Genomic DNA, 14,426 nt, shown 5'->3' on the forward strand with positions numbered 1-14,426 from the left:
AAAAAATGTTGTATTTTCTTATATGATTTTTCTGCATCGACTGATACAATTCTTATTTTAGTCTATTAATGTGATGGATTACATTGACTTTTTCTGTTTTTATAAAAATATTGTGGTATAAGAACTTAAATTTTTTTCTGATTTTTGAATGTTAAACCAACTTCACATTCCTGGTATAAATCCTAACTTTACTGTGATTTTTAAAAAAAAATATATGTTGCTGGATTCAATTTTCTCAAAGGTTTATAAAGGAGTTTTGCATATATTCCTGAGGGATACTGGTCTGCAGGGTTTTCGTTTTTATTTTTTAAAATATCTTTATCTGGTTTTTGCCAGGCATTGTGGCTCACGCCTGTAATTCCAGCACTTTGGGAGGCCGAGGCAGGCGAATCACTTGTGGCCAGGAGTTTGAGACCAGCCTGGCAACAGAGAAAAACCCTGTTTCTACTGAAAATACAAAAATTAGCTTGGCATGCTGGCGTGCACCTGTAATCCCAGCTGCTGGGGAGGCTGAGACATGAGAAGCGCTTGAACCTGGGAGGCAGAAATTGCAGTGAGCTGAGATTGCACTGTTGTATTCCAGCCTGGGCAACAGAATGAGACGATGTCTCAAAAAATAACTAAATAAAATAGAATAAAATATCTTTATCTGGTTTTGGTACTGGGATTAATGCTTGCCTCATAAAATGACTTGGAAATTCTTCCTTCCTCTTCTACTTTCTCAAAAAGTTTTAGTAGAGTTGGTACCATTTCTTCTCTGTTTAGTTCTGTTGACCAGTATTTTCTTTGTGGGAAGGTGTTAAACTATGAATTCAACCTCTTTAATAGATATAGAACTATTCAGGTTATGCATATCTGCTTGAGTAAGACTGGTAGTTTGTGTGTTTAAAGCAATTTTTTCATTAAAACTAAGTTATGACTATATTGGCATACATTTTTTCATAACATTCCCTTATTATCCTTAAAATATCTTAGGATCCATGTGAACCCCCCCTTTTTATTCCTCACATTCATAATTTTTGCCTTGTCTCTTTTTCTCTTGTTATTTTTCATCTTTTTGATAACAGCTATCCTACCAGGTGTGAGGTAATATCTCATGTGATTTTTTTTTAAGATAGAGACTTGCTGTGTCATCTAGGCTGGAGTGCAGTGGCATAATCATAGCTCAATGCAGCCTTAAATTCCTGGGCTCAAGTGATTCTCCCACCTCAGTCTCCTGAGTAGCTAAAATACAGGTACATGCCACAATACCTGGCTAATTTTAAAATCTTTTGTAGAGACGAGGCACTGTGTCACCCAGGCTAGTTTCAAACTCCTGGCTGGCCTCAGGTGATTCCCCCTGCCTTGGCTTCCCACAGTGCTGAGATTATAGGCATGAGCCACTATGCTTAGTCCCTTATTGTGATTTTGTTTTGCATTTCCCTAATGATTTTATCTGCACTTTTGGTTTACTAGCTATACTTGTTTTGTTTTTCAAAAAATTAATAGCTGTTCTAGGGTTTACAGTATACATCTTTAACTTATCACAGTCTACTTTCAAAAAATATTATACCGTTTCATGTATAGTTTAAGAACCTTACAAAGGCATCCTTCCAAATTCCCCCTCATTCCTTTGTTCTATTGTTCTCAGATATTTTGCTTCTATGTATGCTGTAAACCTTATAATACAGAGTTGTTAGTTTTGCTTATAGTCAATTACCTTTTAAAGAAATTTTCTAAATAAGAAAAAAACTTTTCTATATATTCACATGTTTACCATTTCTGGCACTTATTTCTTTGTGTAGATCCAGGAATCCTTTATTTCTTGTCGTACAGGGCTACTAGCAATTAACTTTCTAAGCTTTTGTTATCATTGTTCTTCTTTTTAAAAAAATTGTGGTAAGAGCACTTAACATAAGATCTACCCTCTTAACAAACTTTTAAGTGTACGATACAGTATCATTAACTATAGATTGGACAATAGATTTATAGAACTTAATCATCTTACAGAACTGAAATTTTATAATTGCCGAATAGCAACTCCTCCCCTCTTGTTGGTCTTAAAATGGTTTTCTTTCACCTTGATTTTTGAAAGATATTTTCATGGGTGTAGTATTCTGGGCCAACAGCTTATTTTATTTTTATTTTTCCGTCAGCACTTTAAAGATGTTCTGTTGTCTTCTGACCTGTGTGGTTTCCGGTAAGTCAGCTGTCATTTTTTATCTTTGTTTCTCTTTATGTAGTGTATCTCTTTCCCCTGACTGCTTTAAAAATGTTTTCTCATTATTAATGGATTTCAACAATTTGATTATGATGTGCCTAAAGAGGTTTAATTTATATTTATTCCGCTTGGGGTTTTTGGATCTATGTGTTTTTAAAATTTCAACAAATTTGGATTTGGGAGGCCATTATTTCTTCAATTACATTTTATGCCCACTTCTCTTCCTCAAGTCTTCTCTCCTTCTAGGACTCCAGTTAAATGAATATTAGACACTTTGATTAGTCCCACAACTCACTAAGATTTTGTGCCATTTTTTTCAGTATCATTTTCTCTTTGCATTTCATGTTGGTTAGTTTCTATTGCGTTGTCTTCAAGTTCAGTTGTCTGTCCTGGTATGGCATTTTTTACCTCTAGAAGTTTTATTTGGCTCTTTTTAAATTTTCCAGTTTTCTCCTCATCAAGTTTATGTTTCCCTTTACATATTGACCATATTTATAAGATCTGTGGTACTCGTTTTAAGGTTCTTGTCTGTGAATTCCATGATGTATGTCTTTTCTGGGTCGTTTCTGTTAATTGCTTTTTATTCTGGTTATAGGTAATAGTTTTCTGCATCTTTAAAGGCCTGGTAATTTTTAATTGGATACAGAATTGTGAATTTTGCTTTCTTTGCTGCTGGCTTTATTGTATTCCTTTAAAGATTGTAGAGTTTTGTTTGTTTGTTTTTTGTTTTTCCTGGAATCCAGTTAAGGTACTTAGGTATCATTTAAGGCTGGATTTTAAGCTTTTCTTTTTTTTTCTTTTAGAGTGAGTCCAGAGAAACCTTTATTTTGGGACTAATTGAGTTCCATCATTAGGCATGAGCCTTCTGGGGATGCTAACTAATGTATGGAATCTCTTTATTTCAGTTAGTGGGAACATGAATGCCTTCTGATTCTGTGTGTTCTTCAGAATTGTTCTGGAAAGTCTTGTCCCAGCCTGGGGGTGTTTTCTGTTATGTATGTTCAGATTAATACTCAAAGTCCCAAAGGGACTCCTCTTCAGGTCTTCAGAGCTTTTTCTGTGTGCAACACTCTTTTTTGGTACTCTGCCTTCTAAATTGTAGCCATTTTGGTATCCTCAGACCTGATCTTGATCTCTTTAGCTCAGCAGGCATGTCAGGTTCTTTATGTTCCCCTCCCTGCACTGCAGCTGAACAGTGGCTCTCAGTAGTAAGCTAGGACATCCTAAAGTGCATCTCATTTGTTTTCCTTCTCTCAGTGATCAGTTCTATGCTGCCTATTGTCCAATGTCTGAAAACCATTATTTCATCTATTTTTATCAAGCTTTAGAGTTATTTATAATTGAAGAGCAATTCTTACTACTGCTAATTCTCCTTGGTCAAAGGAGAAGTCCCTCAGTTAGATTTTGCCCCACCATTCTGCTGAAACTCTTTCATGAAGGCCACCAATGATCTCCAGATTGCTAAATCTAATATTGCCTGTATTTAAGATTCACAAAAGACAGTTAACTCTCCTTCAGAATTCATAAAACTACTACAGATGGCAGAAGTAGAATGACGTGTAAGAGCACTGAGTAAACCTATTTCACACTTTATTTTTATTTTGTTTTATTTTTTATTTTGGACACCTCAAGACCGTTGAGTACTGCTTAGCACTTTAAATAAAATTAGTCATGAATTCTTAAAAGTTTCATAGACAGTGTGGGGCTTACCTAGGTGAAATGCATTTGTTTGGAAATGCGCCTGGAATATTGTTTTTATTCAGGTATGGTGAGGCCAGCACATGAGGAGACAGTTGCCACTGAAAAGGTAGTTTGTTTCTCACAGTTCTCAGGAAGGGGAGGCTTGCAGTACCACACAGGGACACATAGGTTTCGAAATGTGGATCAGATTGGAGGCGGAAAGAGAAAAGGGAAAGCACAGGTAGAAGCTTTGATTGTGGTTGTCATGGGAAAGGACGGGAGAGAAAGCGGAAGGAGTCAAGCAGGGGTAGGATTCGATGGTTTGAATAATTTCTATGGGCTCTGGGTTATTGGGGTGGTCCTCAGTTGTCCACTGCATGGCCCTGGAGTGATTAGAGCAGAGGAATATTGTCTTCTGAAGTGTAAAAACCAGCTAGAGATGGTTTGAAGTAAGAGTTCTGGACTGGTGAGTTTGCATACGAAAGGCATGCTCACAGGCAAGTTGTTTGCTATCTCAGAAATTAATTATCCCTGGGAGGGGCAGGTCCCAGTTGTCAAAGCATCATAAAATGCAGAAAAAGAAACCATGACTAATACACAACTATAACAAACTGACCAACCTCCCAGAGACTTGTCTTCATCAGGGAATGAGAGATGGGAGACAAAATGATACCTGGAGGGCTTGGTCCAGTCATGAGTCCAGAGACCAGGACCCAGAGCTGCTGTAGTGAATGGGCCACTGTGTTCTCACAGCTGGGTCTCTATAGTCTTCTTGCTGCTGGTTTTACTTTTCCTCTTCACACTGTAGTCATGGTAATGTTTATGATGCATGTCTGATCATGTTGCTCATCTGCTTACACTCTGCAGTGGCTCCCCATTATTCACAGCATCAAGCTGAAACTTCCTAACATGGGATTCAGCTAATACTTAGTCTCATTTCTTGCCATAAGTCACCCCCCCATGCCCTATATGCACCAAATCCTGTCCCCCACCAAACACACAATGTAATCAGCTATACTGAATTTCCCCCAGTTCTTTAAAAACATCAGTCTCCTTTTCTTTCTTCACACTTTTCCCCTTTTGTTCTAACTTCGAAGAATCCTTCAGAAATTGACTCAAGCATATCCTCCTCAGAGAGGTTTTTCTTGACTGTCCTCCAATCCAGGCTGGCTCAGGGGACCCACTCAATCTTCACACAGCACTCTGCTTCCCAATCATGGCTCTAACCACACTTCCATAATTGCCTATTTACTTCTATTAACCACACTTCCATAATTGCCTATGACGACAGCGCCCATATAAGTTGTGTTCACCTCTGTATTTGCAGCACCTAGTACAGTGCATGGCTCATGGCATTCTTTCAGGAAACATATCTAGAATGCATGTAAATGAATGAAGTAGCAATGCTATAGGACTAGGCCTGGGTGAGATTTAGGTGTTCCCAGAAGGGGCCTGAGTTGTCATTGATCTGAGAAGTGTGTCAGGCTTCTAACTCTTTCTTCTGGGATAACTGCGGTTGGGTTTAGGTTGGGGAGGTCATAAACCATTACTGACACTGAATTAGAACCAAACTGGTCTCCAGGGAAGAGAGAAGAGGAGATATAGCATTTTGTTGGGAAATTTGTCCTCAGTAAGTTCACTCTGGGTCATTTAGTTCTTTATGCCCAAACAAGTTAATACACCCATCAGTAACAGTGAGTGCTCTGATCTTAAATTTGTTTAAAATCAGGGCAGGGATGACTATGTATAACAAAAGAAAATGAGTCATAAGAAATGCAGTGTTATGAAGAAAAAATAGGCCAGGTGTGGTGGCTCATACCTGTAATCCCAGAACTTTGGGAGGCTGAGGCGGGCAGATCATGAGGTCAGGAGATTGAGACCATCCTGGCCAACATGGTGAAATCCCATCTCTACTAAAAATACAAAAATTAGCTGGACGTAGTGGCACATGCCTGTAATCCCAGCTACTCAGGAGGCTGAGACAGGAGAATCTCTTGAACCAGGGAGTCGGATGTTGCAGTGAGCCAAGATAGTGCCACTGCACTCCAACCTGGTGACAGAGCGAGACTCCATCTCAAAAAGAAAAAAAAAAGTGCAATAACACTTTATAAACTTTGTGATATTTATTTTCAATTTCAGCATTGAACAGAGGTGATAAATATTACATGTCCATTTTTCTGAACCTATAGCTTAAGCCATCTTTTCCAAAGAAAGAATGAAATTTTAAAAAATTTGAGAAAGAAATCTCCAAATGCTAAAGAAACCTCTATATAGGAAAGGAAGTTACTCACACATCTACAAAGGAACAAGAGATGGGAAAGAAGCTATGGAGGTGCTGAATAGCTTTAGTACATTTTGATTGAGGTCTAGACTAGAGAAACTAGCCTAAAATTACAGTAGAACATATTAGGTTAGACAGCAGAGGAAGAGATCAAGAGATCCAACTCTCTCTCTCGCTCTCTGTCTCTCTCTCTCTCTCTCACAAACACACACACACTCTCACACACACACCCCTCACACACATTAGCAGATTGTTGTATACTGAGTTTGTTTAAAAGACAGGGGTATATCCAGGCTACTATTTCCAAGGCAACTTTAAACATCAAGTAACAGGTGTTTTTCTTCCTCTAGTAGTTCCTTTTGTCAAAGGAGGGGACTCTACACTTTTAGATTTCCCTTGTTTGGAACCTTGTCAGCATTGCCTTGCCCATTTCAAGAAAATGTTTTCAGAAATTGTGAACACCGCTGATAACATCAGCTCTCTCATCAGAAAAGCAAAAAGCAATCAAGCTGGTATGCATGCACTCTGGGTGGTGTATGGGGGTGGTCTCTGGGAATGGTAGGCCTCTTCCTTGTTATTATGTGTTACTAACCAGAATTTGGGAAATATATTTGACTATAAATTCTTGATATCAAATCTGCCAGCACCAGCCAGAGACAGGACTAATAGATGTCAAGATAAAGGCAGATTTAAGTGACTGTAGTTTAGGCAAGCACTTGCTGAAAGTTAGGGCAGGGGTCCCCAACCCCCAGGCCCCAGACCAGAACCAGTCCATGGTCTGTTAGGAACCGGCTGCACAGCAGGAGGTGAGCAGCGGGAAGGTGAGTAAGTGAAGCTTCATTGGTATTTACAGCTGCTCCCCATGACTGGCATTACCGCCTGAGCTCCACCTCCTGTCAGATAAGCAGCAGCAATTTGATTCTCACAGGAGCATGAATCCTACTGTGAACTGTGCATGTGAGGGATATAGGTTGTGTGCTCCTTATGAGAATAGAATGTCTGATGATCTGTCAGTCACTGTCTCCCATCACCCCCAGATGGGATCATCTAGCTGCAGAAAACAATCTCAGGGCTCCCACTGGTTCTACATTATGGTGAGTTGTATAATTATTTCATTATATACTACAATGTAATAATAATAGAAATAAAGTGCACAATAAATGTAATGTGCTTGAATCATAGTGAAACCACCACTACTACTTACCCTCCCCCACCCAAGTCCATGGAAATATTATCTTCCATGAAACTAGTCCCTGGTGCCAAAAAGGTTGGTGGCTGCTAAATTAGAGGGTTACTAGGGAAGGTTAGGCAAGGATTTGTGCATTTTAGATAGTTGGATGAGAAAACCAGTTGGTAAAGTCCTTTTCAAATCTAAGATGCTGTGACGCTATTATTTATTACTCTGTGTGTGTGTGTGTGTGTGTGTGTGTGTGTGTGTGTGTGTGTGTACAGGGCGCAGTGTGTGGAAAGTGCCAGCTGCAGCTGTTTATTACTCTGAAAATGGCTTCTCTTCTCTGTGCTGTGGCTTTCCACACCACAAACTCTCCACTAACACAGCATCTGTAGCTGCAAGGAGGGTTTTATAGCCTGCCCTGACATTTTTGTTGCTGATGCTGTTTAGTATGGGCTGGGAGTGGGGCGGAGGGGAAAGGAGAAGTGTTCTAGCTGGGAGCACCCTCCGGGCATGGAACACAGGTCCTACCTGGAAAGGTCTAAGATTCTCTGATCTGTCCTCCTACAGTGTATTAAGCACCACAGCTGCGGAGATCAGAATTTTACTGTTTAACTATTTGATGCTGGTTTTCTTGCAGCCTACCCTGTATCTCCAGTTTTAGTTCGTATTATTATAAGTTTTTCTGCCTACTCCCTGCATCTCTAGAACTTACATTTCTCTCTGGCTCTTGGCCTGTACTACGATATGAATTTTCACATTTGTTTTTCCCTCTACGTGTGTTAGCAAAATTGAAGTTTGAATAAAAGTGTTGCCAAATGATAAAATGTATGGTGGTCAAATATTTATCTATAAGTCCTCTCCTCTATTAAAAAGCTCAATTCGTGATTATTGTAGAAAGCTGGAAGCATAAAACAGTCAAATAACCAGTTGTTTGAAAAGCTAAGGGAAAGCCAGTTGTGTTTTGCTGGTGGCAAAATGGAAGGTGCACTGATTCTGGAATAAGAAAACGGGTTCAAACAGAGGTTCTGCAGTTGCCTGGCTTCATGGTCTATAACATGTCAGTAAAAATTGAGGCAAAAATTAAGTGCCTTACTCTGAAAAGGCATGCATGTGGGAGGGCCTACACAAAGTAGCCATCCAATAAGGGTTAAGAGACTTGCACTGAATAATCAGAAAATGGGCGATTAGAGTTTTTAACATGCCTGCACATTTTCTCTCCGTTCTGACCCCACTTCATGACATACAGCAAATCTTAAAAACAGAGAAAAGCAAAAGAAGTAAAGGGAAAAAGAATATATTGATCTGATATTGCTTTAAGGCCTTTAGAATAGTGATACTTTATATCAAAAGATTGAACCATTTTAAACACTTCATTCCCTCCATGCACGGTGCCTCCACCCCTAGAGGGCAGCATGCCCTCAAAGAAATTCACCCAGGGCCCAATTAGAATCCATCTAAATGGCCAATTACCTTCAATTGAATTATTTCTCATCGACCTTAAAAATAACCCTTGAAACTCATTAGGCACACTATCCAGAATTTAAGGGAGTGTTACCTGCACTTTCTAATGACTCCCTCAGAAGCATGTTGTATCGAGACCATCAAATAAATAAAGTGCCCAGGAAATTAAGAAACCTGGTGACCAGAGGTCACCTTTGTGGAAGAACCTCTACTCAGGAGGAAGCCCCTGCTGGTTTCTCAGATGAAGCTGCTCCTTCAAAAGTGATTTCCTGCCATAACCTCTCCTCTTCCGACTCTCCTCAGAGCTCAGAGTGACAAGGTGAGAGCTAGAGGTCCTTGCTCTTCCTCATCCCACCCACCTGCCTCCTTCACTTCCCGTCATTCTTGGCCCTGGCCCGTTAGGTTAAGGGTGCTTAAGGCACTTTTGAGCCTGGGCTCTTACCCAGTGTTCTTTTGTTTCTAGAATGAACTTTCACTTTCCCTCACTAACACCTTCATCACTGACTCATACATAATGGAGAAAACACAGGCCTCACCCACGTCCAGACCCCAAATCCTCCCAATGATATGATGAGGCCCACTGCACACACGCTTCACAGGCTCTCCAGCCCAGCATCTCTCAAGCTTTTTGGGCACATAGCACTGGTGTTTTACACCCGAGTCTTCATGCCGCCTCCTCAGTGTCTTTCTGTCTTCAGGAGCTCTGAGTTGCAATCCAGGCCCAGCTGCTAATCAGAGCCTTGTGATTCTACTATGCAAAATGAAAGAGGATGCCAGCTGCCTTCACCCAAGTTCTAGAGAGGCAGATAGGGATTACCAGTCACTTTGATGCCACAGTCATCTTGGAGAAAAGATAACACAATTTCTACTATTCACAGAGACACACCAGTGAGGTTTCTATACTCATTCTGGTTTGATTTTTGGATTTCTGGTGACTTTTTCTCAAAAAATATGGGGTTTGGGTGGATAAGACAGTTTTCATCTATGTATGGGATGTTGTCAAAACAGGACACTAGAGTTGTTTTTGTTTTAATGAAAAATAACACTTCCAATATTGAAAGGCAGTATCCATTAATTCAGTCGAACATTATTTCATAAGCAAATATGTTTGAAAAAATTAGCAAGTAAATGCATAAATAAATTACCTCCATTGAAAGCTGATACTGGCAGATATGATAACATGTTTCCTGCTAACTAGTTTACATTTCTTTTGAAGTGAATTTCTGGCTGACAGTGTTCATGTCACAGATGGTATCCTCACCTGCTTCATTAAGGCCTGTTTAGAATACAGTTCTAATGTAGGTTTTATTCCATGTAAAGCCACCTAGAGATAATTTTAAATGATGATATCGACTAACAAACACGTAATCAAGAAGCTCTTAAAATTTTATTAAAATTCAGGTCTTTCACCATTAGCAAACCTGCTTCATTAACATATTAATAGATAATGTTCCTGCTCATAATTAGCATGTATTTTCTTTGCATCATTGTAGTTGAAAGAATTCAGGTGGGGTTTGGTAGAAAAGTTTTTTTTATTTCTGCCAACAAAGCACCTGGGAGAATAACTGAAGCTCCTGACCACCATTTCCATTTTAATCATCCGCTTCCTCCCTCCCACAGTGTTTCTCTCCTTAAGCTCAGTTTTATTTATTTTCCCCATATTCAGCCCTCTGTGAATTATAGACATGTTAAGCCATGGACTACATGCAGGTGAACAAGGATTTAGCCCACTTACTGAAGGATGAGTGCTAACTGCAAGAGAAACTCCAGGTATAAAAATATTTTCATCCAGAGGTTGAGAAAAGCTGGAATCTGAAAACTGAAAATAAGCTCATCTTTTTCTTTAAAATAATTAAAAATCCTACTTGTTCTATGAGAGTGTATAGAATATAGAATACAGTCCATGTCATGTTTTTATGAAAAGAGTGATGTCCATTTCAAGGAATGATGTCTTACAGAGAGGAATAATTGAGGAATCTGCCTAGGGAGGCTTTTGTTTTTGTTTTTGAAGTGACCACAAAATTAGAGTAAGTCTATAACTGAGGTCTTTGGAATAAAGCTACAGTGTTATTTTGAAACATTCTCACTGCAGTGATATACTACTGGTAACTTGTTAGCAATAAAGAATGGAATTGGTACTATCTCTTAAGATGAAAATCTCAAATAAAAAGGAAAATAATATTTATACTAAAAATAGCAATTATCTTCTAATATGGTCTAAACCACCAGCCAATTTTGTTGACCACTGCCATTTTGAAGCAACACAATTCTGTGACTTTAGAGCACAGCTTGACATGAGGCAGAAGCCTCCCGCATGGTCTAGCATATTGGAACCTCTTGGGTGGGTCAGAGACTAGTTTTACTTGCCAGGAGTACCCACAACAGTCCTGCTGCACTGTGGGTATGGGTTCAAGTGTTTGAGGTCTTAGAGAACATCTAATTGCCCACTCATTATATTCAGGAGCAAATGCAGGCCCAGAGAAGTCCAACAACATTCTCTAGAGCTCTCAGTTTGTTAGGCATACAGTTGAGGATGGCATTAAGGCCTTCTGCTTTTTTTTTAAACCGTATCTCTTTCTTAAAATTTGCCAGCCCTGATTTTCTCAATAAGAGAAGAATTGAAATTATATCTATGAATTATTAAAATATAATGACACAACTTGCTGGTTGTGAGGGGGAGAATAAGCTGAGTATAATCACAAAGAACACTGTCATCGTCCACCCAGGATACCACCTGGATAAAGGGAGGATTCAGTTACAGTACAGGAGAGATACTGCCTCTTTGTCCTTTTAATACTGTGACCCCGAACTGCTATTTCTACATTTGTGAGTTAACAGAATTTAGTATAACATATCCACTTGAACTTTTTGCAGTGGTAGAAATGTTAGATATCCATATTAGCCAATACTGGAGCCACTAGCCACATGTGGCTATTGAGCATTTAAAATGTGGCTAGGGCAGCCAAAGAACTAAATTTTTAATTTTATTTAATCTTAGCTAATTTACATTTAGATAGATGCACGGGGCTGGTGGCTATTCTATTGGACCGCACAGATTCAGCATATCCTAGTGGAAGAGCTATTATAAATTCAGATAATGTCAGTGAGCTAGAGACCTCTGGTGGAGGGGACTGTTACCTGCAAGATGCTGAGCACAACTTTTTTTTTTTTTAATTTCAGGATTGGTCACATATTTTAATACCAACACCACTGTTTAATGTAACATGCAAATTCTCTAGGTAGTAATCACAAAGAATGCAGAGACTAACTATTATATTGATTAATATTTGCTGTGGTGATACCAAGTTTCTGTTACGAGGCTTATTAACAGGACCCTAGAAGGATAGTTTAACTAGAAGGATACTTGTATTGTGGTTCTATGGCATAAGAAACAGAAGGTCCCAGGTCCCCAGGCAGATCTAGAAGCATTCTTTGTGATGGGAGATGGTCTCAAGCTGTATCATTTAAGAGGTGATATAGCTTGGCGGAAGTCTGCACTAAATTCAAGACAATGGCTGTTTGAGCATGTTGCTAGAAAACAAATGCCAGAAGCTGTTTCCACCTTCTTGCCGACACACAACCACACACGGTTGCCTCCATAAAGCTAAGGTAGCCTGTTGCTCTTAAGGTAGGTTAAAAACAGAGATTTGGGGCCTTTTTACCCCTCTTAAATAGCTCTCCGTACAATGGAGTTCACCAATGTATTGGGTTCCTTTCTGATCCTGCTATTTTCCACATCACTTGTTATACTCTCCAGGAAATTCGAGGGCTCCTTTTTCCCTCTCTGGTAATTCTTACTTCTTCTCATATTTATCTTTGCTTGGCCTCAGTCCTGCTTCCATGACTGAAAGCTACAAAAGTGCCTAAGACAGAGATTGCTAGCTGGCTTTAATAGTTGTCAAAAGTAATAGAACTAATTTTTTTTAGCTAGCATTTTCTAGGCATTTTCTAAATGTAAACTATTTAAAATAATGCTCAATATATGCTGGTTATTATTATTCATGAGAATTAGAAATATGCAGCCAAGTTCATCATTTATGGCTTTTGAATTTCTGGCTTATGTAAGTTCCCCCCTACCTTAAAGGGATCCAAATGTCTTCCTAAATACCCGTGGATGGTTTGACTACACATTTAGAAAATCAGTGAGACTCTGTTAAATATGATTGGAATTAATAACTTAAATTGGAAAAGTAGCTAGATATAAAATTTTAAAGAAAATATAGTAATCAGCCAGGCACGGTGGCTCTTGCCTATAAATCCCAGCACTTTGGGCGGCCAAGATGGGAGGATTGCTTGAAGCCAGGAGTTTGAGACCGGCCTGGGCAACATAGTAAGATATTGTCTCTACAAAACTTTTTTTAAAAAAAAATTAGTTGGATATAGTGGTGCACACCTGTAGTCCCCAGCTACTTAGGAGGCTGAGGTGGGAGGATCCTTCAAACCCAGGAGGTTGAGGCTGCTGTGAGGAGTAACCACACTACTGTAATCCAGCCTGGGCCACAGAGCGAGACCCTGTCTCACAGCCAGATTTACTGGTTGTGTGATCTTGGGCAAGTTACTCAGCCTTTCTGACTGTGGTCTCTTCCTTTATAAAATGTATATAATAGCAGTCACCTCAAAGAACTATATGAGAATCACATAAGACAGCACATAAGCCACCAGGCAGTTCGGAGAGTCTCAGGAACTAATCATGGTACATGCCATGATTAATAGTAAAACAAAATGGATGATGTTACAAGGCAGTTAGAAATAACACTGAATCAGGCACCAATATTTGGATTAGAACCAAACTTATTACTTACTAACCTTAACCTTAAAACATATACACGGCCAGGCGTGGTGGCTCATGCCTATAATCCCAGCACTTTGGGAGGCCAAGGCAGGTGGATCACCTGAGGTCAGCAGTACGAGAGCAGCCTGGCCAACATGGTGAAATGCTGCCTCTACTAAAAATACCAAAAAAAATTAGCAGGGCATGGTGTCGGGTGCCTGTAATCCCAGTTACTCAGGAGGCTGAGGCGGGAGAATTGCTTGAACCGAGGAGGCAGAGGTTGCAGTGAACCAAGATCATGCCATTGCACTCCAGCCTGGGTGACAAGAACAAAACTCTGTCTCAAAAACAACAACAACAAACCATAAACACAACAACTCTTATTTTCAGTTTCCTCATCTATAAAATGGAAATATTTATCCCTATGTGTACTTCAAGGGATTATTTTGAAACTCAAGACATTATTCCTTGGAGTACACTGAAGTTTTAAGTCCCAAACGCTTGGTTTACAATTTTAAAGAAATATTAAGAAAATGCTGATTGACAACAAGGATTTTTCTTTCTGATTTGCCTTGACAGTTTAAAGTAAAAAATGACTTTATACCAGGAGAGGACCTTTCAGCTTAAAAAATGGTATTAAGTTGAACAATCACGTCAATGTTTTACTCTTTCCTCTTGCCTGGGAATGGAAGGATGAGAAGATTACACACATTTTAGTGGATGAATGTCAACAGTAAATGGACAAAACTGTCATATGGTGCTTACTTCACATTATTTTTCTTCTGAAACTGGACTATCTTGCCTCTCTTTTTAAACAGGAATAAGTAAGACAGAGCATGCAGTGGATTATCAACAAAGC

The sequence above is a fragment of the Papio anubis genome, chromosome 7 (genome assembly GCF_008728515.1).
Source record: "Papio anubis isolate 15944 chromosome 7, Panubis1.0, whole genome shotgun sequence".
Lineage (NCBI taxonomy): Eukaryota > Metazoa > Chordata > Mammalia > Primates > Cercopithecidae > Papio > Papio anubis.